We start from the raw sequence: 27,141 nt of genomic DNA, 5'->3' as shown, positions 1-27,141 counted from the left end.
CAACTGGAGATCTTCAGGCCATGGGGAGATATATCCTCAAAGAGACCTGTGTAACCATGGTCTTGCCTCTGTGTATTTTGTTTTCCCACCCTGCCAAGAAAGGCTACCACAGTCCAAATCAGCAAAACCAACCAATTATAGACTAGAACCTCTAAACACTGTGAACTACAGTACACTTTTTTCTCTTGAGTATCTCAGATATCTGTTATAATGATGGAAAAGCTGACTATCACAGAATCATAATAGCCAGACATGTAAATGAAACAAAATGTGATCCTCCAGCCCCAGTGAAAGCTTCAGAAGAGGGTAGCCCATATCAGTTTCTTGACTATAACTCATGAGGCAGAACAACACAGCTAAGCCACTCTCAAATTCTTGACCCACAGAAACTGAGATAATGGTCATTGTTTTAAGTTTTATGGCAATCTGTTACACTTCAATAGATAACTAGAGCAGTAGCCCCTCCACTTACGTACTCCACTTATAGACTTCCCCAAACCACTTATGGATGGTTGAAAATGAAGATAGTACCAAACCTCACATATACTATGCTTTTACCTATTCATAACATACCTATACTAAAGTTTAACATATAAATAGGCACAGTAAGAGATGAACAATGACTCATAGTAAAATAGAGCAATTCTAACAATACACTATACTCAAAGCTATATGAGTATGGCCTCTCCCTTTTTCTTTCTAAATACCTAGCTGGAATTCCACCATTTTTAAAGAAAAAGCATTTTATAGCACAGATTCTGGCCTGTCTGAGTTGCCAGTATCACTACTCTTTTATTATTACATAAAGTAAAGGGTACTTGAACACTTATACTTGTGGTGCAATATGAGCACGGTCAACCCAATAACTGAGATGATTACCAGATGACTAACATGAAGGTAGTTTGTGCAGTATGGACACACTGGTCAAAGGGATGACTCATGTCATGGGTTGGACAAAGCAGGACAATGTGAAATTTTATCATGTTACTAGATGTTTGTTTCTGGAATTTTCCATTTAGTATTTTCAGACTACAGGTGACCATGGATTATCTGAAATCATGGAGAATTAAACTACCAACAGAAGGAACAATACTTGATAAAAGAGTATAAAACTGTTTCAGACTTTACCATAAAGAGCATGAATTTTTACTTTTTAACTTTTCTATTTGACTGTTTCACTAAAGCATCTAGCCCATAATATTTCAGATTTTCAGATCACCAATACAAGTATTTCTTCAATATTTGCTTGTTAAACTGAGTAATATTCTGAAATTGCAAAGACGTTTTTAAACTCTTACAGAATATTATGGGTTATAAAATATAGCCCATTTCTAATAACAGTATTTCAGCTTATGCTTGAAATTTATAATATGATCAAATTTTATTTGTAACTAAGTGAAATTTGTTTTTGCTCATAATCTAGAAGCTAAAAAAAGTAGTGTGGATAAAGCACAGGAAATACAGTTTGATTTAACTCATCTAAATGTACTGCTGTATATAGTGGATAAAGTCATTTACTATATGCTAAAAGTTATTAAAAATGCCTTAAGTTAACATTAAATCCTCACAACAATGCCATGGTTTAGATTCTATTATTCTCATTTCATAAATGAACAGTAGTAAGTTAAGAAATGTTTTTGTAGTCCTATCGATAATTAACAGCAGAGCCATAACTGAAGACTTCTGAGCTATGAGCATATGTTGGCTCTCATGGTCTATAATCTATTTATACCGTTAAGTATTGGGGAATATCAAAGCCCACTGATCTTTGGAATTAGTGTGTTTGAGTTTTAAGGCCTAATTCTACCACTTCTATCAATATGATTTTACTGATCAAAATCTTTATATTTACCTATAAAATTAGATAAAAATAGGATTGATTTTTATGAATAGTAAATGAAATATGAATAAAAACAATAAAATTTGAAGTATCCTATTCTCTTTCATGATGGGGCCCAAATTATTCTGCTATGGCAGAAAGAAGCAGCAAAACCAGAGCTCACAGGAAAGAAACAGAAAGATCTGACAGGAACCACTATCTGATCGGTGGATCACAAGATGGATGAACAATCTCTTCTTGACTTTTATTGGGTTTTTTTTTCTCCCTCTCTTTTATCACTCCACTGCTTGTCCCTAGTCATGGACACAAACATGAGAACTACATGGGGCAGAGAATGATAATTAAAGATCCTACCTTTCTAACCAGAGAACCAAAACCAAAGTACTTAGGAGAGGTCAGAAAGGAAAAAGCTCAAGAAGTTGATCCTTCAAGTTACTTATAAACCGTTGGGCTCAAATAAACAAGTATGGCTCTGATCCTAAATACTACATAGACATTGAAAAATGGATATAGGATAGACCAATTTCCAAACTGTCCACTAGGTGGCAGGTAAGCAGGAGAAATCCAAATAATGAAAAGATTTGAAAGTTAAACTGACATAGGAACCACATCCAGGACTGGTTGTTACTTCAATTCCCAAGTAAACTAAGTCAACTGTAGGATATAAGACAGAATTAAAATCCCATAACAGTAAGTAAAATGTACATAATAAAATCCAAAATTAATCAACACATGAAGAACTAGGAAAACTCTAAACTAGCATAAAAAAAAGAAAATCAACAGACAACAATCAATTCTAACAAAGATGTTAGAATTATCTGACATAGATTTTAAGGGAGCTTTATGAAAATATTCTGACAAGTAAAGGCAAGGACTTGAGATGAGACACAAAATGGTATAACTGCTGCAGACATATTTGGATAGTTCGTATAATCCCACTCCTAAATATTAATGCTGGAGAAATCAAAACGTGTGCCCCCATATTTGTAATTGTGATAAATAATCCAATGAGTAGATAAACTTCAGTGTCTATGTATCTGTGTGAATGAGTGTTTGTGTGACAGACTACTACTGTATGAAAGAAAGAAAGAAAAGAAAGAAAGAAAGAAAGAAAGAAAGAAAGAAAGGAAGGAAGGAAGGAAGGAAGGAAGGAAGGAAGGAAGGAAGGAAGGAAGGAAGGAAGGAAGGAGAAAAGGAAGGTTGGAAGGAAGGAAGGAAGGAAGGAAGGAAGGAAGGAAGGAAGGAAGGAAGGAAGGAAGGAAGGAAGGAAGGAAGGAAGGAAGGAAGGAAGGAAAAGAAAGAGAGGGAGATGGAGGGAAGATGACTGTGGTATAATTAATACTTGGGCAAATTTCAGGTATTACAGAAAATGAAAGAAGCAATTTCAAAAAGTTACATATAGGTATGATTCCATTTATATGAAATACTCCAAATGACAAAAGTATTTCAATGAAAAATGAATAGTAGTTAGCATAGATTAGAGAAGAAGATGTGATTGCAAATGGGCAGTAAGACAGAATTGGTGGGGAGCTGATGAAACTTCCCTAAATTTAACACATATGCCATTTAAATTTTACACAAAATCTATACATATTTAGATTCAAAGATCTACGCAAACAAAGTCAATTTTACAATCAGCCTAAAAGAATTTTTTAACTGTTTAAAAAAAAAATAAATTACTGATATCATGAATTCATTTATAAGAGATGAGCTGGTTGATTGGAAGGCATTTGGTCCACTGCATTGAAAGCCAGAGGAATCAAGTGAACTTCACAAGGGCTAAAAATGTCTTACAAAGGTGTAATCCTACCCAATATGCTTCCTTTGCTACTGTATAGACAAAACCAAGACCAAAATAGCACATGGAAAGAAAATCAAAGAACACTATGTCACTCAGTGCCTGTCACCAAGTAGTAACTCAGGTCTTCAAGCTGAATAATATCTAAATTATCTGAATCACTTTCAAAGATCCATTCCAATGTTAATAATTCCACCAGGAATTCAAAACTGTATTCTCTATAATCTATGCAGTGTTTTATTTTCTCTGCCACAACAAAAGAAGGTAAAGGAATTCTACTTTAGAAAGATGGAGCAGTTGCATGTGTCCTTATTCCTCTCACTATATATAATTTAATATGCTAGACATAGCCAGTCAGATCTGGTGGTTCACATCTGTAGCCTCAGCAATTGAAGGGGAGAAGGCAGGAAAATGGTGAGTTAAAGGCCAGCTTGGGCTATGAAGTAAAACCTTACCTCAAAAATAATAAATAAGGGCTGAGAATGGCTCAGTGGTAGAGCATTTGCCTAGCATCCATGAAGCCCTGGGTTTGATTCCTCAATACCACATAAACAGAAAAAAGCCTGAGGTGGTGCTGTGGTTCAAGTGGTGGAGCACTAGCTTTGGGCAAAAGGCCCTGAGTTCAAGCCCCATGATAGGCAAATAATAACTATTATTATTATTAATAATAAGTAAATGTTAAACATTATAAAATAAACAATTCTAGAAAGACTGAAGGTTCTTGAGTACTCAAGAAATAAGCCAGTATTGTGTTGATTTTTTTGTTTTTATTCTACTTTAATATCCCAGACTTGAAAATGAAGTAGCTAATTGTGCCACAGGGCATACAAATGTCACTATAATGGCTAGCTCTTTGTAGCCAAAGGACCAAGAAAGAGGCAAGTATAGCCTGACTTTAGAAAATGTTTATACGGGCTGGGAAGGTGGCTCAGTGGTAGAGTGCTTGCCTCGCATGCATGAGGCTCTGGGTTCAATTCCTCAGCACCACATAAGCAGAAAAAGCTGGAAGTGGCGCTGTGGCTCTAGTGGTATAGCACTAGCCTTGAGCTGAAGAGCTGAGGGACAGTGCCCAGGCCCAGAGTTCAGGCCCCATGACTGGCAAAAAAAAAAAAAAAAGAAAAGAAAGAAAGTATTTATACAATAACTGCTCTTCAAAAGCCAAACATCGTTTAAGAAAATAAATAAATAAAAATTAAAACCTCACACCTATCATTACCAAATAAAACCTGTAAACTTGCATCCTTGAGAGGATGGTAGGTAGAGAAAGACAAGTAAAGACCTTTACATTCTTTACACTCCTATGACCCGTACTCAGTCGAAATTATATGGATATAGAACTTCTAGTGACCTACTCAGAAATGTTTCCTTCCCTCTCCTTGCTTAAGTGATGTGAGCTAGGAGGCCTAGGTGTAATGCCCGGTACTGAAGCCACTTTCCTATATTAATCAGACAAAATAAGTTTCCAAACCAAAAAAAAAAAAAAAACATGAAGCAGAAAGGCCGTTAAATCATGATTAAAGGGCATACCACCAAGAAGATATATCATTTATAAATGTGTATGTACCAATAATAATGGCAAAATATGCAAATAAAAACATATAAAACCAAAAGAACAAACAAATCCACAATCACAATAAGAAATATCTACACCCTTCTGTCAATAACTGATAGAAATAGGCAGAAAATCACAACAGATACTCGAGAATTAAACAATATCAACAGGACCTAATTGACATTTAAAGAACACTTACTTAACGCAGTATCAGGAACAAATAACAAGATAAGCTATACCCCCAAACTGATTTACGGACTTAGAAATATCTATTAAAATCTCAGCAAAAAAAAAAAAATCTGCAGATTCAGTAGATACAGACAAGATGGTTCCAAATTTTATATGGAACGATAAAGGAATTAAGAGTCACTAATTTTTTTAATTTTTTATTTTTTGTCAGTCGTGGGGCCTGAACTCTGGGCCTGGGCACTGTCCCTCAGCTCTTCAGCTCAAGGCTAGCACTCTACCACTTGAGCCACAGCACCACTTCCGGCTTTTTCTGCTTATGTGGTACTGAGGAATCGAACACAGGGCCTCATGCATGCAAGGCAATCACTCCACCACTCTACCACTGAGCCACCTTCCCAGACTCTGCTAAAATAATTTTGAGATAGAGATACAAGTGTGAGAAATAAGTCTATCTGATAAGACATATAGCTACAGCAATCAAGAATGCATGACATCAGAGACACAAGGAAGAATGTAATAGAATGGATCTAGATACAGACCCATATACACAAGCCCATCTTATTTTTAATGAGTAAAAATGATTCACTGAAGGAAGAACAGCCTTTTCAAATAAATGGTGCTGAAGTGGACATCTATGAACAAAAAAGGAACCTGAACCTAAAACAGTGCAAACAAAAATTAATTCAAAATGAATCATGGACTCAAACTTAAGATGAAAAAAGAAAAAAATTAAATTTAAAAACTACCAAAACAACAAAACAAAAACAAGGAAATGTTCATAATCTGGAATTAAATTTGAGTCTTGGAGTTAAATTTGGACTTGACATTAAATATGTCTATAAGGGCTGGGAGTGTGGCTTAGGGGTAGAGTGTTGTTTAGCATGCATGAAGCTCTGGGTTCGATTCCTCAATACCACAAAAACAGAAAAAGCGTGAAGTGGCACTGTGGCTTAAGTGGTAGAGCGTTGAAACTCAGGGACAGTATCCAGGCCCTGAGTTCAAGCCCCAGAATTGTCAAAAGAAAAAAAAAATACATCCATAAAATGTAAAGCTAATAAAGTAGGCTTCTTCAAAATTTAAAAACCTTTTTTATTCTGCCAAAACCAGATAAAAGTGAAAAGATAAGCTGTGAACAAAAAAAACTACATTCAAACCACATATTTGACAAACTATTCATATCTAGAACATACAAACAGTTCTCAAACACAACAGGAAAATATACAGTTCAATGGACTAAACAGGCAATTAACCAAGGGAGATTTTTTTTAATTGCAAATAAGAAAATATTCAATATTACTAGCTATGAGAGAAAGCAAATGTAAACCACAAGAAATCACTATACATCCACTAAAACAGCTTTAAAAAAAGTAACACCTATTGCTGGTAAGAAGATAGAGAAGCTGAATTGTTCATTTAATGTGGTAGGAATGAAAATAATACAAACACTCTAAAAAATCATTTGGTGTTTTCATAAAGAAAACAGAATATGCAATTATTTTATGGCCCAACAACTGTACTCTTGGTGGTTTATCATGTTAAAATCATGAATGATGATTAGCAGTATTACTATGAGCCCTAAATTGGAAACAATCCAGGTGTGTTTAAACAAATGAATAAACCATATCTTCAGGCTAAGAAATAATAGTCAGCAACAACAACAACAAAAAAAAAACAACTGGGGGGGAGTGTAGTTGTGGAGGTGGGAGGAAAGGAATGGTAAGGGAAAAACAAAGGAGGAGGCAACAATGCTTGATAAGAAATGTACTCATTACTTTGCTGCTCATGTAACTGCAACCCCTCTGTACAGTATTTTCACAATAAAAAACTTATTTAAAAAAAAAAACTGTACTGGTGGTTCTCACCTGTAATCCTATCTACTCAAGAGTCTGAGATCCTGACGATTTCAGCTTGAGGCCAGCCTACAGTTCACAGAATTATCTATGGAACTCCATCTCCAAAATAACCAGGACTAGAGGTATAAATCAAGTGGTAGAGCACTAATAAAGCAGGCACGAGGCCTGAGTTTCAACCCTACTTATATCAAAATGTTATACAAAATAAAAAAGGAGACAGGTGCTGGTGGCTCATACCTATAATCTTAGATATTCAGGAGACTGAGATCCGAGTATAACAGTTCAAAGCTAGCCTGGACAGAAAAGTCCCTATAAGACTCTTATCTCCAACTAACCACTCAGAATCCAGAAGTAAAGTTGTGGCTCGAAGTGGAAGGGCACAAGCCTTGGACAAAAGAGCTGAGGGACAATGACCAGGCCCTGAGTTTAAATCCCATGACTGAGAAAAATAAACAAATAAATAAGGAACTACTAATACAGACAACTTTACATGGCTCTCCAGAGAATTATGCTAAGGAAAATAAGCTAATATCAAGACTTCCTACTATGTAACTTCATTCCTAAAAACATTCTTCAAAGGACGTACTATAGAAATGAGCATCAAACTAGTGTATGCCAGGAATTATAAAGGGTTGAAGGCAAAAGGAAAGTGGATGTGACTATAAAAGAGGCAATCCTTAGGTGATGGAAATGTTCTTCATCTTGACTGTACATATAGTCAACAAGCTGGTTGTGATACTGTACTACCATTTATAGGAAGTTACCACTGGGGAATCCCAGGTAAACAGCATATATTTCTGGTAAGTACATGTAAATCTACAAATACTTCAAGATTTTTTTTAAAAAGGTTAGTGAAAATAAAATTATAAAGCAATAAGAAAACAAACCCTGTCAAGTACTGTGGACTTTGCAGTACATGATGACATGAGTAGAGGTTGTCTCTTTTCTGGGCTCAAGCAAGATTTATTAAGTCCATATTTACTATTTCTCCAGACTCCTCCTCAGCGCATCTCACTCAGTAGGGGCTTCAGTTTACTACCAATGATGCTAAACTTGTATTTCAAGCCCATTTCTCTTTTATAATGCCGAGACATATTTAAAATGTATATCTCAATTAAGATATCTCACAGGCACCTCAATATTAACTTTAAACATACTGAATTTCTCCCTGGAGCCCATAGATGAGCTTTCCTTAGAGATTTCCCCATTTCAACTGTGGTCACTTGCTGTAATAGTCTCCAAACTGATTTCTACAACTCTAATTGTACTCTTTCAAAGGCATTTCTTCAGTAGCAGCCAGGCTGATTTTTGTAAAATGTAAACCTAATAACTCCTTAACAATAAACATTTTCAATGTTAGCCCTGTGCTTACCATATCCTCATCAAAGCACACAAAATACCAGGTATTCTGGTTTCCATCTTACATCATGCCACTCTCTTCACACTCTCTTCTTAACTCTAGCCACAATAGGACTTTTCTAGTTTCTCCAAGGCATTTTTGCTAAATTCAGTTCAGGGCCTTTGCACTTACTCCTTCCACTCTCACCCCAAATTACCTAGTATGTATTCAGCAGATCTTAGTTTACCCATCATGCCTGGCAGGTTTCCTCAGCCTTCAAACTAGTGCAGGCCCTTGTTAAATAATAAAAGGCATGCCTATGAACTTCAAATACAATCAAACTAAAGTATTTTAAATTTTTGAAAAAAATCTAATATTCATACAATGACAATATCTAAAGTAAAAAAATCATTTTATTTCAAAAATCATTATATTTCAATATGTAAGTCACACAAATTTGATTTGTACTTTATTTAGGTTAACTTAACATGGTAAGAGCTGGATGAATGTTTTCTCTGCAGCTTTCTTAATACTAATTCTAGCCAGAGGCTATGTCATTCATAAAGTGTAACAATTAGTTACTATGAATACTAGTAAGTCATAAATTTTATGACAAATCTGTCACTTACCAGGCTTTAAGGACAACCTCATAAATATGATTGTGTCTATATATATGTACATAAATTTATTTTTAGAAGTTTTTAAGTTCAGTGTGAAAAATAACATGTTCTATTAATCCTACAGTTTAGCTACCTGGCATTCTTTTTAAAGTCTGATAAGCTGTACCCAATCTTTTAATAATGAAAATTAATTTTTTAAAAAAACGTGAAAATGTCTGCAAGAATACATCATAAAAAGGAATCAGTTTGACATTTTAATACATTTAGAACTTCTTTCTAAACAGTAATTTAGAGAGGTCAAAGTTTTAGCCTCCAAATTTTCCACCCATCATTGACACAGATGTGCATTCTGAGAGTAACCTACATGCCCCCCAAACTCCTGGGCTTGGGATTCTTTTTTTTTTTTTTTTTATAAACAGCCCATCTAGTTTTAAACATAGATACTTTACACTGAGTATCACTCAAGAATTAACTAATTTTACTAATAACCATAGCTTTACCTATTTTTCATACTACAGTTTTCTAACTGTATGCTTCTAGAAAGCAGCTATGATAATCACTACACCACCAACACCACCAATGCTCTCAACTGTATGGTTCTCTATCTTTCACATATTTGACTCATGATTCTATACACATCCAATTAAAAAAAATTTTTTTGAGTTAAAAATCCCATTATGGAGTCTATAAAAATGGACTCCCGGATATGAGATAAGTAAAAAGTCACATAAAAATCTAAATATTAATGGACTCATGTAGAATATACTGCAAAATAGAAACGTGAAACTACTGGGGCAGAGGAAGCAAAGGATACTCTAAACTACAACTTTATAAGGTACTATTACTGCTGATAATACACCTCTTTGGATTAATAAATTCAAGGATTTCCACACTGTGAGAAAAACACATACAAACTTGTATTGAACAAGCTAGAAGATAAATAGCCTAGTCTGACTTTCTAAATTTACTTATAAAACCTTAATTCGGCATCAGTGGCTCATGTTTATAATTGTAGCTCCTCAGAAGAATGAGATCTGAAGGATCATGGCTGGAGGCAAGATAAGCATAAAAGTTTTCACAACTCCATCTCCAAAGTAACCAACAAAAGCAGGGCTAGAAGTATGGGTCAAAAGGCAGAGCACTTATCTAACAAGCATGAGGCCCTTAGTTCAAACCTTTTAGACTCAGTCACTAGTACTGAAAACCTGTCTAAAATGTATGAAAGTATACTTTCCTTTAATAAGTACAATATGGTAAATATAATCAAATCTCTGATGAATGATAAAATGGGTCTTATCAGAATAAGGGGGCATCAATTTTCACTGGAACTTATGGGAGAGGAGAACACTGGGTCAGATGTATAGAGGCTAGCCCTAGGCTGTTCATTCTTTGGAAACACTGTTTTGGATTTTTTTGTTTTGTTTTGTTTTCTTTGCTAAACTGCTTAAAATCAATTTTTCAAAGGAGAGAAAAGGAGCTTATATTCAAGATCAAAAAAAAAAATAAACCTGGTTATTTGAGCTTTTACTATATCAACAAAGCTCTTTTAAAGTAATAGATATTCTTGAAAAATCTGTTCCATTTTCAACACTGTTAAAGCAGTAAGTGCCCAAGGGCAAAGCTTAGGAATAAGAAAGATAAAATCAACTCCTATGGGAAAAAGAAAAGCATATTGGAGAAATCTGGGTAGTATTTGGGTATTTACTAAATATGGCTTATATACTAAATAGGTTTCATGTACTTCCTTTATCTGCAAAATCTGGAAATTGTCCATATATCTCTCCATTAATAAACAAAAGTTTTCCATGCTGTGAGTCCTTAAGAGCAAATTCATGTTATTCTGTCATAAACTGATTGTGTGTAAAGCACAATTAAAAAGGGCAAAAGAGACAGAAAGAGCAAGGGACAGAGATAGTACAGAGACAAAGAGACGAGAGACAAGAGAGACTACAGGGGAAGGTGGTATGGATCTAAATCTCCAAGGGAAACTGGATGCCCAAATTCCTAAGAAAACTATTTTCTGAAATTAACTTAAAGAGTATTACTATTTATTTTATTAATTTTTCTTACTTTAAATAAAATACACATGGATAGTCTATACATGGTTAGTGCACATTGAGAAAATGCTGTGGAGTTATATTTAAATATGCAGAAAAAGAAAATGAGGAATTAATATACTACCTTTCCCTTTTCTCTGAAGTTTCTGTTTATCTGACAAACTGCATCAGCATTTAAGTGGGCATACAAACAGAGCAGTAGTGAATTACATGACTCTAGACAAGTCACCTGCTATTGGCAAAACATTTCCTATTTGTCTTAATTAAGAATATTATGACAGGGCTGGGATGGTGGCTCAGTGGTAGAGCGCTTGCCTTGCATGCCTGAGGCCCTGGGTTCGATTCCTTAGCACCACATAAGCAAAAAAAAAAATCCCCGAAGTGGCACTGTGGCTCAAGTGGTAGAGTGCTAGCATTGAACTGAAGAGCTGAAGGACAGCACCCAGGCCCAGAATTCAGGCACCACGACCCGACCAAAAAAAAAAAAAGAATATTATGACAACTACAGAACATTTCCTTTTAAATAAAAATGTTACACTTATCCCAGGAAAATACTTAGATATACTTTTATTCTGCAAAAGCATTTGACCAAATGTTGAACGCTAACATTTGGTGTTCAAAACTGCAAGTTTTGAGTAATGGACTCTCTTCAGAGACAGACTCAGTTACCAATATTAAATCAGCCACAGGACTACTCTCTAAGACTGCTGTTATATGCTTGATGATAAACTTCTGACATGCCATTTGGCTCTATTATTCTCCCAATGCAGAATAAGTGATGGATTTGGGTTTTTTCCCTTTTTCACAAGTATGACATGTAAATCCTAGAACTGCAGCAGAAAAGAAAAATCTACAAACATGGGATAGGAGAGGCCTGACAGCTCATGTGAAAAAGATCGGAAAAACTTCATCTGACTTCAGTCAAGCTCAAAGAGTCAACAGATTCATATTATACCCAAAAAAGTTGATACATCTTAGCCATTCAAAAACAAGTATCATGTCCAGAATGAGAGACCCCACAGAGAGAGTGAGGGGCTCGCTCCCAAAGGCACCCTGTTTAAGAACAATTCCTGGAAGAAAAATGACTAGAACACTGAAAGAAACTAGAAAATGAGTCTGAAGACTAGGAAAAATAGAACTAATATTTAGCCTTGAAAAGGTCTTGGGGGAGAGTTGATAATAAGTACCTGATTAGCTGTTAGGTGACAGGAGTCTGAACCACAGAGGGCATATGTCAAAGCAGATTTGATGTTAATATGAACTACACAAAAAGGAATCACTACTAGAATGCCCCCAAGTAATGCAACTGTTGTCAATGATGTAGAAATTAGAAATAACTGACATTAATGTTGAAACTATCAATGTTTGCCCCACCACATCAATAGTAAGTAATAAAAGTTCTCCAGAGCTTCCACTGTGAAGCCACACTAGAAAATGACCAATGTAAATAGGATCTTAGCAGTCACCAGGTCATCTTTCTCATGCAGAAATGTCTATTCATTCATTCACTCACTTATTTGTTTTTTTTCTTTTCTGATGCTGGGGTTGAGCTCTGGGCCTGAAGGTGCTAAGCAAGTATTCAGCAGTTGAGCAACATACCCCCCAGCCCTAGAAACCTCATCATTATCCCCCATGGTCATGAAAATTAATCCCTTTTTGCAAGCATTTCGGGAGAAATAAAATGACATTTTATTCAAAGAGAGGAATACTCTCAAAGAAAAGAATTTAGCTTTATTTAGCAAGATCGGCTCCTGAAAAATTGATTTTGAAGATTTAAGCATTTTTTTTGTGGAGAAGAACAATTCGCTACTTCATATGTAAAGCGTATACAATTTAGTTTCTAAGTGTTGTAAAAGAAATTTTAAACATGCTTAAATCAGAATTTTTCCCTAGTTTGTGTTCCATGATAAAATAATTGAAATCAAACAGAAAATACTTTGTACCATTATCCAATACACATGACAAAATAGTCTTATTTTCCTGCTTTAAATGTTTTCTAAAACTTTCTGTAACGAATAGCCTGAATTTTTGATAATCAATACACAGTTCTCTATACTTCCTTCAGTTGCAGTTCCTAATCCTTTTCTCTGACTACTGGATAAATACATTCATACAGGTTTCCTAATCTCCTTTGAAAAGATACACTCACATGTGTTCAAGTCTTTGGGCCAGGCATGGATGGTAGGTGGGCTGTATTTCCAATTTCAGTGGCCACTACCGATTTTTCCACTTCAATTTAATACACCCTTCTAAACTTTAAAACTTTCACTTTAGGTCACAGTAAAACACCCATTTCCTTTTACTTTTGCAATCTGTCAGTGTAAAAAGCTTATAATGAATCTGAGGCTTCTTTTAACCTACTTGAAGTTTCTCTCATTAATCTTTGTCATGTGGTTCATAAATAATGAGAGGTATTAAAGACCATCATCTTGTTTACAGAAAACCACCACCAAAAGAGCCTAGAAAAACACTGTGGATTTCACTAGACTTATTCAGCCTTAAGGAACATATCAAGAGTCCTGAAGTGGGAACAAAGCACACAGTTAATATTTTTCTTAACTATTAAGCTAGTTAAGGGTATAAGTTTCAAGTAATGATTGCCATTTTCATATCAAAACACTGGAATTACAATCATACAGACATCTGAGCAGCTGCTGGACACGCAGCTTTGCTCCATAGCCAACAGTCACCTTTCCATTTTTCAGGCACATACCTCTCATAGAAATGTTTTCAGTGCAGCAGTCTATAGAGCTGGCTGTAACACCGGCACGGCAAGATGTGACAACAAAATTCTTGATGATTTTGCTTTTTCAGCCTGCCCCTTTCTTCCTTTAAAGTCCTCCCTCACCTTCCATTCCCCAAAGAGAGTCAAATCAACAATACTTCCACAAAACCCGACTCAGTCTTAAGAATATAATGCTTCCAGTGAAAGCAGGCAGACCAGCTTTATAGAACAGCTTTCAGAGAAGCAGGAAGCTGATCTGAGCAGCAGAGAGCAGGGATGGGGCGGAGCAGAAAGGAACTGAGCTAGGGGAGAGCGAGGCACAGATAGTCTAGGCTGCTTCTAGTTACTTATTGACAGTTTCAACTAATACCACAGATTTATGAACGGGGTGTGCATCCATCCTGCCATACCTTTTCTTTCTTTTGCGAATCCCTTGTCAATCTGGTAAACTATTACACTGGGGAAAGTAAGGCCTCCCGGCCAGAGCCCAGTTCAGGGAAATGATGTAAGCTTCCCACCTCCCACCAGCCCCAGCTCTGCCAATCCACCTCTACTCTGACCTGTTAATATCTCCTCCCTCCGCTAGGGCCACTGCCCTGGGGCTGCGAGCCCCCAGGCTTGCCCAGCTGTGCACTACAAGGAGGCAGAAGTATTTGCTAGGAGGTAAGGAGTATTTTTGGTTTGAGAAAGTAAAAAAAGTAAACGCTTTTCTATTTAAAAAATAATGCTGAGTTGCCAAAGCTAGTCAGTCCCTGGAACAAATAATATTAAGTAGGATTGAAGTGAGGAATGCAATTAGTAGAAGGAGGCAGAAGGTGTGAAGAAGCAAAGGGTGTAACACTGGGAGTTAACAAACACAGGTTCTATTTTTCTTACACACCACTTCTGTGACCTTGGACTACTAGTTTAACCTCCCTGGTTTCAGTTAAAATAAAAAGACGAATATAAGTTCTATCAGAGATCTCTTGAACAGTCATAATTGTATCAACTGATACCACAAAGAAACAGCCAAGAGCCAAAAAATCTGACTGTGGCTGATGGCTGCTCACTCAAAATTGCAGTTCTTACATTAAGCTACTTAGATATGATTTGACAAAATACTAGAAAATGGGAGTAGGACTAACACAACATAGATAGTGAAAAGTTAAGAGCTTTCTAGTGGTGTTAATTCTCATTTAGAAAATTTGTAGAGAATTAGAATTGTGAAGATGGAAAATGACTAACAGATGTATGGAGGCAAAACAAGACCTGATATTACCCCTAGACAGCATAAACTATTTACCTGGGACAGCACTGCTCTAAATAAAGGACACAGAAAGAATAAAATGTATTTTTAATTAAGAGCCTACTGAATACTAGCACTTTAAACAGAGACATGCATGGATGAACAGAGACTCATGGATGAACCTCAGTTTCCAAAGTTTATGTAGGCACTTAGATAATAAAAACACTTTGTACATCAACTTTCTAAGTGCCCTTGCCCAAACCAAGCCTTTCTTGGAATGTGCCTAGATAGGATAGCCTTTTCCACCTTTCCTTTCTAACCACATCCATCTCATACTTCACCAAATTCACCCACGAGAGAACAGGAGGGGCTAAAAACAACGCTGGGCAGGACATGGGGACAATCAGAAATATTGCAGAGAAAAAGTGAATGGCCCTAAGCTACTCACTCTTTTGCAATGTAGGTGGCTTTGCCAATTCTTCACTTAGAATAAATCGAGGTGACCTCATTGAATTGGCAGCTGATAAATGATTAAAGATAATTTTAAATAATGATCACTGTGATCTCAAATGCAAACAAGGAGTCCAAAAAATGAGTTAAGAGTGTTAAAATTAATATCCTCATTCTCATCAATTCATTTATGTGAGCAAAATTTCACATTGTATAATATTAAGAGAGAATAAAAACATGTTAAACATTTTCTTCAGTGACTAACATTAATTTACAAATTTTAAGCTAACTGAAAAAGGAAAATACCATTAAGAAGTATATTTTCAATCAAACTATTTTTCAACAAAAGTAACACATCAAAATTTGTAAGTCACCGAATATTACTTTGTACTAATCATCACTAACTACATCTTTTTAAAATCTCTGAAAGCCATATGGTCATTAAAAAAAAACCTTAGTTTTTTATCAGAAAAATATCATAAAGTGGTTCAATGATAGGGTTGTAAGCATAATATTTATGGTAAAACCTGTATAAAGTTCAAGAAGAAAAAGTAACAAACACTAAAATTTAATCATATACAAGAATACTTTCTAAATGGATATTATTATAAATTATAGCATTTGACTAACATGAATATATTTAAGAACATAACAACTACATTAAAAAAATCCAAGGGGTGAGTGTATGGCTTAGTGGTAGCATGCTTGCCTAGCATGCGTGAAGCCCTGGGTTCAATTCCTCAGTACTACTTAAATAGAAAAAGCCAGAAGTAGCACTGTGGCTCAAGTGGCAGAATGCTAGCCTTGAGCAAAAAATAAGCTCAGACAGTGCCCAGGACCCGAGTTTGCCCCAGGACTGGCAGAAAAAAATAAAAATAAAAACCCAAGATTTATAATATGATGAAAAATTGTAAATGATTTATACTCATAATTTTAAAAATTGTTAAGAACTACTTGAAGAAGCATGTTTTCCAAAATGTTTTACTAAAACCTAAAGATCACAACTCTGGTTTACCCTTCCGTTCTGGAACAACTTTTGAATGTATAACAACAAAAGCAGCAATCTAGAATCTCAGGAAATAAACTATTTCAAACAACTAAGATTTCTAATTGAATGCCAGTTTTGATTCCTAATTTTAAACTAATCAATATCAAAATGGGAAAACTTTTCCCAAATGGGAAACTTTTTCTCACCTTAAATGTCTTAACCTTGAAAAGTCTTTCCCTGGCAAGTATTAGTAGCACCAATCCTGAGCCTCCTTTTGGGCTGTCTGCATTTCTGCCAGTAAGGTGGGGGGTATGTGAGGGTTCAATTCTTGCCTCATACCTCCTGGCTCCAGGAATCATAAGCTGCTAGTCCCTGAAACTCTGAGGTCTAACTTCCTTATAATCTCACTTTCTGAAACTATCTCAACAAAATCTATTAGTTCTCAGATAGGAATATGCTTTACCTAAATATTCCATACCAAAAATAAACTCACAATGTTCTAGGGTTTGTTCTCTTTGGGTCAAGCTCTTCCAATACACTTCTCAGCACTGAATACCTGCATGAAGTTCCTCCTCCCATCCATTTAAGTTGACAGAGCTGTGGAAATTAGCCAAAAAACTCAGATCTCTTTATCCCTAATAGTAATGGTTAAGTAAATGATGGATGTATTATCTATGAAATATCATCTATAAAATAGATCATATGTGACATTAATTTCTAGAAATTAATTTCTAGAAATTTCTGGATCAGTGACAGTGAGTGCAGAGCAATGTATAGAAAGATTTAACTATATTAAAGTGCAATACGCCTTGATATAACCAAGGACTCACAAGAAGAGACCTAATACAGTTTTAAGTTGCAAATTCATTCGTGTTAATATCAAACCCACTCTCCTACTCAACACCTGCACAGATCGACATTGCTTTTATTATCCTCTCACTAAATGTAATATTTAATAGTGTATAGCTTAAGTTTCTGAACTCCTAGTGCACACAGTGCCACTGGAACTTCAGACTCTAGAATCATGAAATACGTCTTTAACTTTCAAGAAGCAGTAAAGAATTCTCAAATAACATCAGAGGAAAGATAAAGTTTTCAACAGTTAACCTTATATTATGCATTCTATTATTTCAAATGCCTATATAGAAAAACTAGGCACCTTATTCTCTCCCATGAGTTATTCTTGGTTATTATTGTTATCCTCTCATCCCATCCTCTATAGAACTCTATCATTATTTCCAGGTTACTGATTATGAATATAACCTAAGCTTGAATTGTTCTAACCTAAGAGAATTGTTCTAAATCAAAACAGCCGAGGATGAAAGCCTGAACTAAAACGCAAGCCTCCAGACAGGAGGTCTAGCATAGTCTGCCAGTACATGACCCTGTCCCTGAAACAGTTGTTATAATCAACAAAGACTGTTGAGCAAGGACCAGCAGCATTCCTGCTCATTTCTGTGATTCCTGGAAGCCACCACTTTTTTAGTCCAGAGCAAGTATTCTAGAATCATGCAAGATTAGAATCCAGATGATATAACTGTGGACAATTATTTAACTTTTTTTAACCTCAGTTTCTAAACATATAAAAAGTGGTAACAGAACATACAGGGAATCAAAAGTGATAGTATCCTTAGTAGTGCTGATGACAAATTTGAGTTAACTAAATAACAAATTTATAAGCTCTAATTATATAATATGCCTTCACTTAATTCTTCTAACACTCATTTGATATAGATATTGTAGATATTACTTTTAATCCTGTTTCATCAACAAAGAAAAACTGTCCAAGAACCATAAGGCAATGCTTCACACAGCTAGGATATAAAAGATGGCATGTAAATTTCAAGCATAGTTAGAACTACTGCATCTTTGAGAGGGAAAAAAAAAATACAATTACAGCACTAGCTTTATTCTCACAATCACCAATCATCACCGCATTTCCACTTTCATCAACCTTTTCTATAATGAGGTGTAGGAAAGGCCCAAGTGAGGAGACATAAAAGCAGACAATATAGTTGAGACTAAAGGGAGTAAAGGCTTCAAAGGAGTCAAGAAGGAAGCTGGTCCCCAGAAAAGAATAATGGACAGCAGAATGGAGAAACTTACCCGAGGCCCAACAATGAGGACAAAAAAATGTAGTAAGCTACTGAAAGGGGGAAAGGGTGGTAGGAGACTTAGCCTTTTAAGATGACAACATTGTAATTGTTAAATTGTATACAGTGTAAAAGAATAAAAGAAAAAACCAGCAAAAATCTAGCATACTTTATAATTTGAGCTCTAATTCTTACCCACCAATAATGGCTATCTAACCTAGGGAAACTGTGATCATTTTACTCAACCATCACTGATTATCTGATACAGGTATTTTAAAATAAAATTGCCTCTGAAAATATCAGAGCCCCTTAAAGCATCCCTCTTAACTACTGGGCTATAACTCTGTTACTCTGGCAATCTTAAATCATATACTCATACAGCATTATTCGTAAGCTCCTTTGAGTAATTGTGTGAGATTTTAATCCACATTATTTTCTTCTATGACTTCGTTTAAACCTAAAGCCTTTTTGTTTCCTCCCTATCCACTTAAAGGGATTGGCACATAGCAGAGTTAGGCTACTTTATGTATGCTCTTAAAATTTCTGTAGATCCTATTATTATAGAGCACCACTGACCCCCATTAGTTACTCAGCTGTGGTAGATGGTTTCTCTATTCCTGTGGCAGTTTTGTGTTTGTTTTTTTTTTTTTGCAATGCCAGCACCTAATACACATTGTTGTATTTTGAAATTCTAACAGGAATATTATTTGAAAATTTTCAAGGAAGTTCTCTGACTCAAACCTTCACGATCTCCTTTGCCACTGAAACTGCTCTTAGAATTCATCTCACAATCCATTTCCTTAGATCACCAGAAATGGTAAGGCTTTAGTGGATTAGTGATCTACTTCACTGACAAAAAAGTAGGAAAATTAAGAAGGACTCATTTGGGCTGAGTCCACTTTAGTGAGTCGTATGCCTGGCATTTAGTTTAGAAACAAAAGATATGCCCCATGATGACACAAAATTAACTAGCTCAGGGGCACTGTTTATCTATTGTATAATATCCTTGTCAGAGGAACTCTTTCAAACTGGTTGAATGCTACTATTAGAACTTTTATAGGCCAAACCAACTATGCAACAAGAGAGTTAAAAGATTTACTAAATCATCAAGAAGTCTTTAAGTCCTTGATAGAATGATATACAGAATTTTTCTTCCTTTTTATCCTTTTTTTCTTTTGTGCATTTATGCATGTGCACTCATGCACATGTATGTGTGTCTGTCTGTGTCTGTGTTTGTGTCTGTATCTGTGTGTTTATGCACCAATTCTGGTGCTTAAAACTCAGGACTTAGGTACTGTCCTTGAACTTTAATGCTCAAGGCTAGGTATTTACCACCTGAGCTACACCTCCATGTCTGGTTTTCTAATAATTAATTGGACATAGTCTCAAGGACTTCCTGATGATTTCAAACCATGATCTTCAGATCTCAGGCTCAGAATACCTAGGATTATAAATATAAGCCACCAGTACTCGGCAGAATATTGTGGTTTTTTTATCTAAACCTTTTTTTTTTTAATTAAAAAATCTAAAAAGTGTGGGCTGGGAAGTTGGCTCAGTGGTAGAGTCCCTGCCTTGCAAGCATGAAGTTTGATTCCTCAGCACCACATAAACAGAAAAAAAGCCAGAAGTGGCTCTTTGGCTCAAGTGGTAGGGCACTAGCCTTGAGCTGAAGAGCTGACGGACAGCACCCAGGCCCTAAGTCCAGCCCCCACAACTAACCAAAAAAAAAAAAAAAAGAAATCTAAAAAGTTAAAAAATACTTTTTAAAAACTTTAAAATGTTCTAAAATTATTTGAATATGATTCTTTTAAAATGCAGGGCTAATGGAACATTTGTCTTGATCTGAAAAAAAAATTCCCATAGCTATGGGTTATAATTCAGGAAAAGGACATTTAATTGAGATCAGAAAATGTAGAGATTAATTCAGAAGTAGACTTTAAAACTTTAGCTTTAATTTTTTTCCATTTAAAAAAATCTTATAGCTTTGTTTTCTCAGTTCATTTATTAGCATTTGGTCATATATTTCCACTAAAATCAACTTCACATTAAAAATAGGATAAACCCCATGAAACAATGTTTCATGTTTCTATTATAATATTTCAAAAGGCCAAATGAGTTTCAGGGTGAAGCTTAAATGGCAAAAACGGAACTAAGTAGATGAAACATATGATCCCTAATTCTGGCAACAGATATTCTTTCTTTTTTTTTTTTGGGTCGTGGGGCTTGCACTCTGGGCCTGGGCGCTGTCCCTCAGCTCGTCAGCTCAAGGCAAGCACTCTAACACTTGAGCACCACTTCCGGTTTTCTGGTGGTTTATTGGAGATAGGAGTCTCACAGTCTCTCCTGCCCGGGCTGGCTTTGAACCGCAATCCTCAGATCTCAGCCTCCTGAGTAGCTAGGATTACAGGCGTGAGCCACCAGCACCCGGCCTAACAGATATTCTTTCTAAGCTATGTTTTGTTTTGTTTTTTATCTAGTTTAGGATTCAATTCTCTGATTTTTATTAAATCAATTCAGTTCTCTGATTTTTATTAAAATAAGCACTGCCCATAATCATCACACACTATTGACATTTTTTACTTACAGTCTTTAACAAAACACTGTGTTATGTCCCAGACTCTGTCACATATATAGAAACTATAACATTAAATTGTGCTCTCGGTTCAATTTTTACCCCATTCTTTTTTATTCACTTCCATATTAGGAAAAAAAAAAAGCATTTACTCTCGTTATTAAAAGGACTAATGAAATAGTTGAATTTAGATGTGCACATATATTTTTACACTGAATCTAGGAAACTCTGGTACAGAGAAAGGCAGCATCTTGAACCAAGTTACAGTTTATAGAGGCAAGCTGGAATTTGATAAATATGTGATTCCAGAACTCATGCCTATAACTAAATTGCTTCCCTGATAGCAATGTATGCCATACCCCTCCTCTCTCTCTCCTACATCTCATTCCAAAAACATTAGCTCTTGGCTTGTCTCCAACAAGCCTTCTTACTGGTCCTCCTATCCTCGGTTCTTCCATTATATTCTCCAACACCTAAGTTCCAGATTCCTTCCTTCACTTTGTGATCTTTGTTATTCATACAGCTCTGTCAGCCTGTACACCTAACAGTGTCTATACTCACTCCTTTTTCTCTACCCCCTCAAAGCCTAACCATTTCTGAAGATCTGGCTTATGTTTCCTTTCCTCAGAAAGCTAACCAGCACCAGTATTTATTCATTCAAATCACTCAATAATTTCTTATATAACAATTTTTATCAGATATTGCTCAAGATATTGGAATAGAAAGGGGAGAAAAGTAGTAAGGTTTCTATATGCATAAAAAGGAAATAAGTTTCTTAAAAAGTGAAGATAATTTCTGTCTGTGACATACATGATGAAAACAATATTGTTTTTTGGCTGTTTTTTTATTGTTATTTTTTCCAGCTTGCTATAAAACTGAATTACTGAAAGCAGAGATTCTAAGTCCAAACTTAGCATATAAAATGTACAGTATGTCAAGTACAGGTGATGGAAGAGATGGATGAACTGCTTCAAATTATGACTAAGCTATTCAATCTGTTAATTTTGCTTCTTCAAAGGTGATTGTTGACTCCCACAGCAACAGCCATGGGCATCCAACTCTTTGTTGATCTTTACCTAGTGAAGCTGAAATGAATAACTGATTTAGAATAACTATAGTAGATACTTTGATAAAACATTTTCTAAAGTAAATAGTCAAGGGAAAAAAAAGGAAAGAGAATAGTAATTTCGGTACACAATTAGTTAAAAAGCCTTGTAATTGGAACAAAAGTTTTTTAAATAAAATAACACTAAAAAAAGAAACAACTTAGACTTTTGATTGTATTTCTATTCAAAAATTTTACAGATGAGAAGCTAAGTCTTCATTAGCTTTTTTTTTTAACCATTTGAGGTACAAGGAAATATCCTATTTATCTTATCTTAATTATCTTAATAACTAGTCTGCTCTCAAATCTCCAATACTATCCTGTCTTTCCACTTTTCAAGTAAAACATTTTATCAACAGCAACTATCACCTTTCTCTCCCTTCTGAGTCTTTCCTCAGCCACTATAAAATGACTCTCCATATATATTAATAGTCTCCACACTGATAAATGAAATAATGGTCTATGTCATCACACAGTTTGGTTACCAATTGGAAATTCTCTCCATTTCCCTCCTGTTTCCCTGGCCAGATCTCAGACACTGTACCATTATACCAGCTGACCCCTCAATTTTGTTCTTATACTCTTCTCCGGATCTTTATCTTCCAAAAGTCAATTTCGACTGACATCTTTCCGCAAAGAAGTCCTCCTTGCTCATCAGGTTTTAGTATAGTCAAAAGCAATAATTCTCATTCTGCTTCTTTCTTCTCCTTTTAAACATGTATGTCAATTTGAATTAAAATTACTGCATATTTAATTATTGGATTATATTGCCCTCCAAAGAATATTAGGATACAGGCTGTGATCCCAGGCATGCAGCAATGAGTTTTCACACAGGAATATCAGAATGAATGAGTTTAACAAGGTAAATGGACAACCATCAACCTTAATTCTAAAAGTGTGTAAAAATAAAGAAAAAAAAACTGTCATTTCTGTAAATTGATTCAGTTGTTAAGAACAACTGCACATTAGATAAATGACATTTGGAAGAACTAATAATGGTCAAGGCATTCTTATTATAATTACAATTTATCCTGAGTGTTAAAATGATTGGCTAGTTCTGTTTCTAAACAAAACTCCATCAAAATTTGTTCCAAAAAGTGAAAACTGAAAACTGTTCTTTAGAATCATTTGACTACTCAAGTTCAAACAGACATTAGACCATCAACCTATTAAAACTTTTTGTTTATGGTGCTAGAGACTGAAACCAGGATTTGAACTTGGTAACCTAAGCAAGTGTTCTACCACTGGGCTGTTCTGCTAAGTCTCTGGAGTAAATATTTCTTAAACCTGCAATTAACATTTTAAAACTCTCATAGTGACTCCATTGACTCCTGAAATGGTAAAGTCATCATTAATTACTAAAAAGTCCTACACTGTTGTTAACAAGAAGGTAAATCATTCATGCTACTTCTCCTCATCCATAAGTAGTTAAGTGTTAAGTTGAACTGCTCCCCTGCTGCTCCTTTTCCAATTTTTAGAAAGTTTAAACATTATACCATGAAACCTAACACAATAACATCCCAATTAATCAGGTAGTCTATTTATATGACTTTTTACTACTCAAAATACAAGATTGTAAATCCTAAAAATAAAATAAATTGAAAATATTGATATGGCCAACATTTGTTTTGATTTAAATTCAACCAGTCCTATATAAGGCAGACTTGTAAACTTCCCAACATGTTGATTTAAACTTTAATCCTAGTTACAGTATAACAGTATGTAATGGCAAATCATATAACTAGACTGCCAAAAGCCTTGAGAAGAGTCAAATGATAAGAATAGAGATCATTCTGAAAAGAACAGTACAATACTGTGTCTGCAATACAACAAAAAGCAAAACATATCTCCATAGTCTAGACTCTTATAAGTCTATCAATCCTAACTGCAATAGGATCATTTTATATTACTATAAAAACAAAATCAACAAAAAAGTAAAACTGCATGTTAAATTCTATTAATCAAGGCAAGAAAATAAATTATTATTGTAAAGTTCAAAATTTAATTATTTTAAGTTAAAAATTGTTAAAGTAAAAGGTTCTGGAGCCAAACACTAGTGACTCAAGCCTGTAATCCTAGTTATTCTGGAGACTGAGATCTGAAGATTACAAATCATACCCCATGCAGGAAGATAAATCCTACAGATTTCTGTTTTCAATTTACAAGCAAATAAATGGTGTGGCTTACATGGTAGAACAGTAGCCATGAGCAGAAAAGGTAAGAGAAAGCAATAGACCCTGACTTCAAGTACTAGAAAATGAGATGGATAGCTACATATATACAGACAGACAAACAGACAAACCATGTATACATAAATACATACATACATACATACATACATACATACACAGATGGCCTAGAACTAGCTGTTCTAGAATTAAACACTAAACATAATCTGACTGCAATATTATCTCTTTAACAACAAAACATTAATATATAAGAAGTACTACCTTATTTGTAAACCAAGAGCTTGAAGACTAGACGCTATCTTAAATTAGTATTAATTTTGTGGCACTAAAGTGGCTATGGATTTTCAACATGGTTAGTTAATTGGCAAACTAGAACTCATACACAAAACACAACTTTAACATTTTCATAGAAAAAAATTTTAAATATGGGTTTAAACTAAAAACATGACTCAAAAGAGAAAAAACAATAAGAATAATAATAATAAAAATAATAATAACAATAAAAGTTTTATACATGATATGTATGTATGCTAACCAGTTTTATACATGGTATGTATGTATGCTAAAACTACTTACTTAAGGTAAAAACTGCACAATTATTTTTCAAAAGTAGTTGTTGCAAAAGTTACAACATGTGAAAAACAGTTCTATATACACATGCTAAAAATACTTAACGTAGAAATGGTACAATTATTTTTCAAATATTTCAAAAGTAATTTTACAATATGTGTACTATCCTACAAAAAGTACTTAAAACATTTTTTTAAGGTAAAAGCCCATCACTTTATTCATTTTTTAATTTAAATGTTATTGTAAAGGTGATGTATAGAGGGGTTACATTTATGTAAGTCAAGTAATGAATACATTCTCTTTTTGAACACTGTTACTTCCTCCCTCATTTTCTCTCACTTTTTCCCCTCTTAACCCTCTCCCCTCAGGTTGTAAAGTTAATTTCCAACTAGTATCTAGTGAGTATCATTGCAGAATTGGTTCATTCTTTGTCACACATGCATTTCTGTAATTCCCCTTCCCCTCCCCAAATCAAATAAACTTATATACAAGACAAAGGGTAAAGAAATCAAAAACAGTGACAAAGGGAATAAATCAAAGTTAAAGTATTTCTATCAGATAACCATCAACAAAAAAATGAGCCAATCTGTCTCATGCCATAAACAAGCTAAAAAATGACTGCTTTGCCTAAATCTTTGAAATAGTTTGGAAAGTTAGATTCCTTTTCTAAAACAATAAATATTTTTACTCATTACCTATATATCACTATAAGTAATAATAATGTATAAAGGCAATCTAAATTCTACTAAGATTTTTAATAATAGCATTACTAATAGTATAGCATAATTCTTTTCTAAAAATAAATAACTATTCCTTAGAGAATATAGTATATGATAAAAATGAGATGTGATAAACTGCACAAATTCTGCCCTGCTGCTTGCAGCTAAATGATAAATTTTATGTGTAACTCAATCTTTACCTTAAATTCGTTGGCAAAAAAAAAAAAAAACAGCTAACAAGATAGATAAACATTTTAGATGCAATGGATAAAAGTAAAACATCACCAGCTCATGCCCATCACAGAGGAAACCAATTAGCAAGCCATTAATAATAATTTGGCATATGATTCTATCCTCAAAGCTACTTTTAAAATTCTTTGCTTAATTCTACAATTATTAGCTGTGTAGTATATGCTAAGAACTGTTAGTCCCTGAAGACAGGATGAAGAAATACGAGACCTTTACTTAGACTTGATAGGTATATGGTACAAATGAAAGATCACAGAAGGGGAATCATGAAAGAGACTGGCCTGCACTACCAAAAAGGATTCAAGTAAAATAAAATCATTTCTTTCCTAGGATACAGGGGAGAAAAAGGTCTTAATGTTTTTATGCACCCTATGCTTCCAGAAAGTATATAATAATAAGCGATAACAAGTATAATCATTCATAAAAGCTCAACAATGTGGAAATATGATTAATGATATTTTAAGAAAAAGCTATCAGCTTCATTTAAGAACTAGAAACTTGGCTTTTGCTTCTAGTAAAATATAGATTGTCTTAATGCAAAACTCATTCAAGAATTAATTAGCAAATAACCTCAAAAAAGGAATCAGGATGATTTTAGGTTTCCCATGTTTAAACACTTATTTGGAAATTACAGAACACTCCAATCATGAAATTTACTCTGATTTAAAATACTGACTACTTTTTAAGTTTTAGGATAGTTTCCCTACTAATCTACCTATATATGTCATATTTTTAGTAAATTCAGTTATTAGTAATCAAACTAAAGTCTAAGATAATTGATATTCATTATTTTAAAAGTTTCACATGAAAATCTCTTTGGAATCTGCAAGAAAATAAAGCACACTGTTGTATAAAATATATTTTGTCATATGAATGTGCTGACAATATTGAGTACTTCAAAGAAATAAGAATAGCAATGTTGAAGTATGATAGTAAGAATAGTAATGTTTTTAATTTTTATTTTATTGTTAAGATGTTGTACAGAGGAGTCACAGTTACATGAGTAAG

At 34.6% G+C, this 27,141-nt stretch overlaps 1 protein-coding gene across 8 annotated transcripts in view; it reads right to left on the bottom strand.

Annotated features, from left to right (window-relative positions):
* Bbx (BBX high mobility group box domain containing) overlaps positions 1 to 27,141 on the bottom strand; it is a 218,316-nt gene that overhangs the window by 139,734 nt on the left and 51,441 nt on the right. Inside the window, exon 1 of one of the 8 annotated variants that reach the window (XM_042676678.1) lies at positions 13,962 to 14,217. The exons of the other annotated variants lie outside the window; for them this stretch is intronic. The gene's annotated coding sequence lies outside the window, so the exon portion shown is untranslated. Of the gene's footprint in view, positions 1 to 13,961; positions 14,218 to 27,141 lie in introns of those variants that run through there. 8 annotated transcript variants of the gene reach the window in all.

Source organism: Dipodomys spectabilis, unplaced genomic scaffold, assembly GCF_019054845.1.
Source record: "Dipodomys spectabilis isolate Male_0828 unplaced genomic scaffold, ASM1905484v1 ptg000032l, whole genome shotgun sequence".
Lineage (NCBI taxonomy): Eukaryota > Metazoa > Chordata > Mammalia > Rodentia > Heteromyidae > Dipodomys > Dipodomys spectabilis.
Note: the sequence above shows the minus strand (reverse complement) of the source record. Positions and strands in the feature narration are given on the sequence as shown.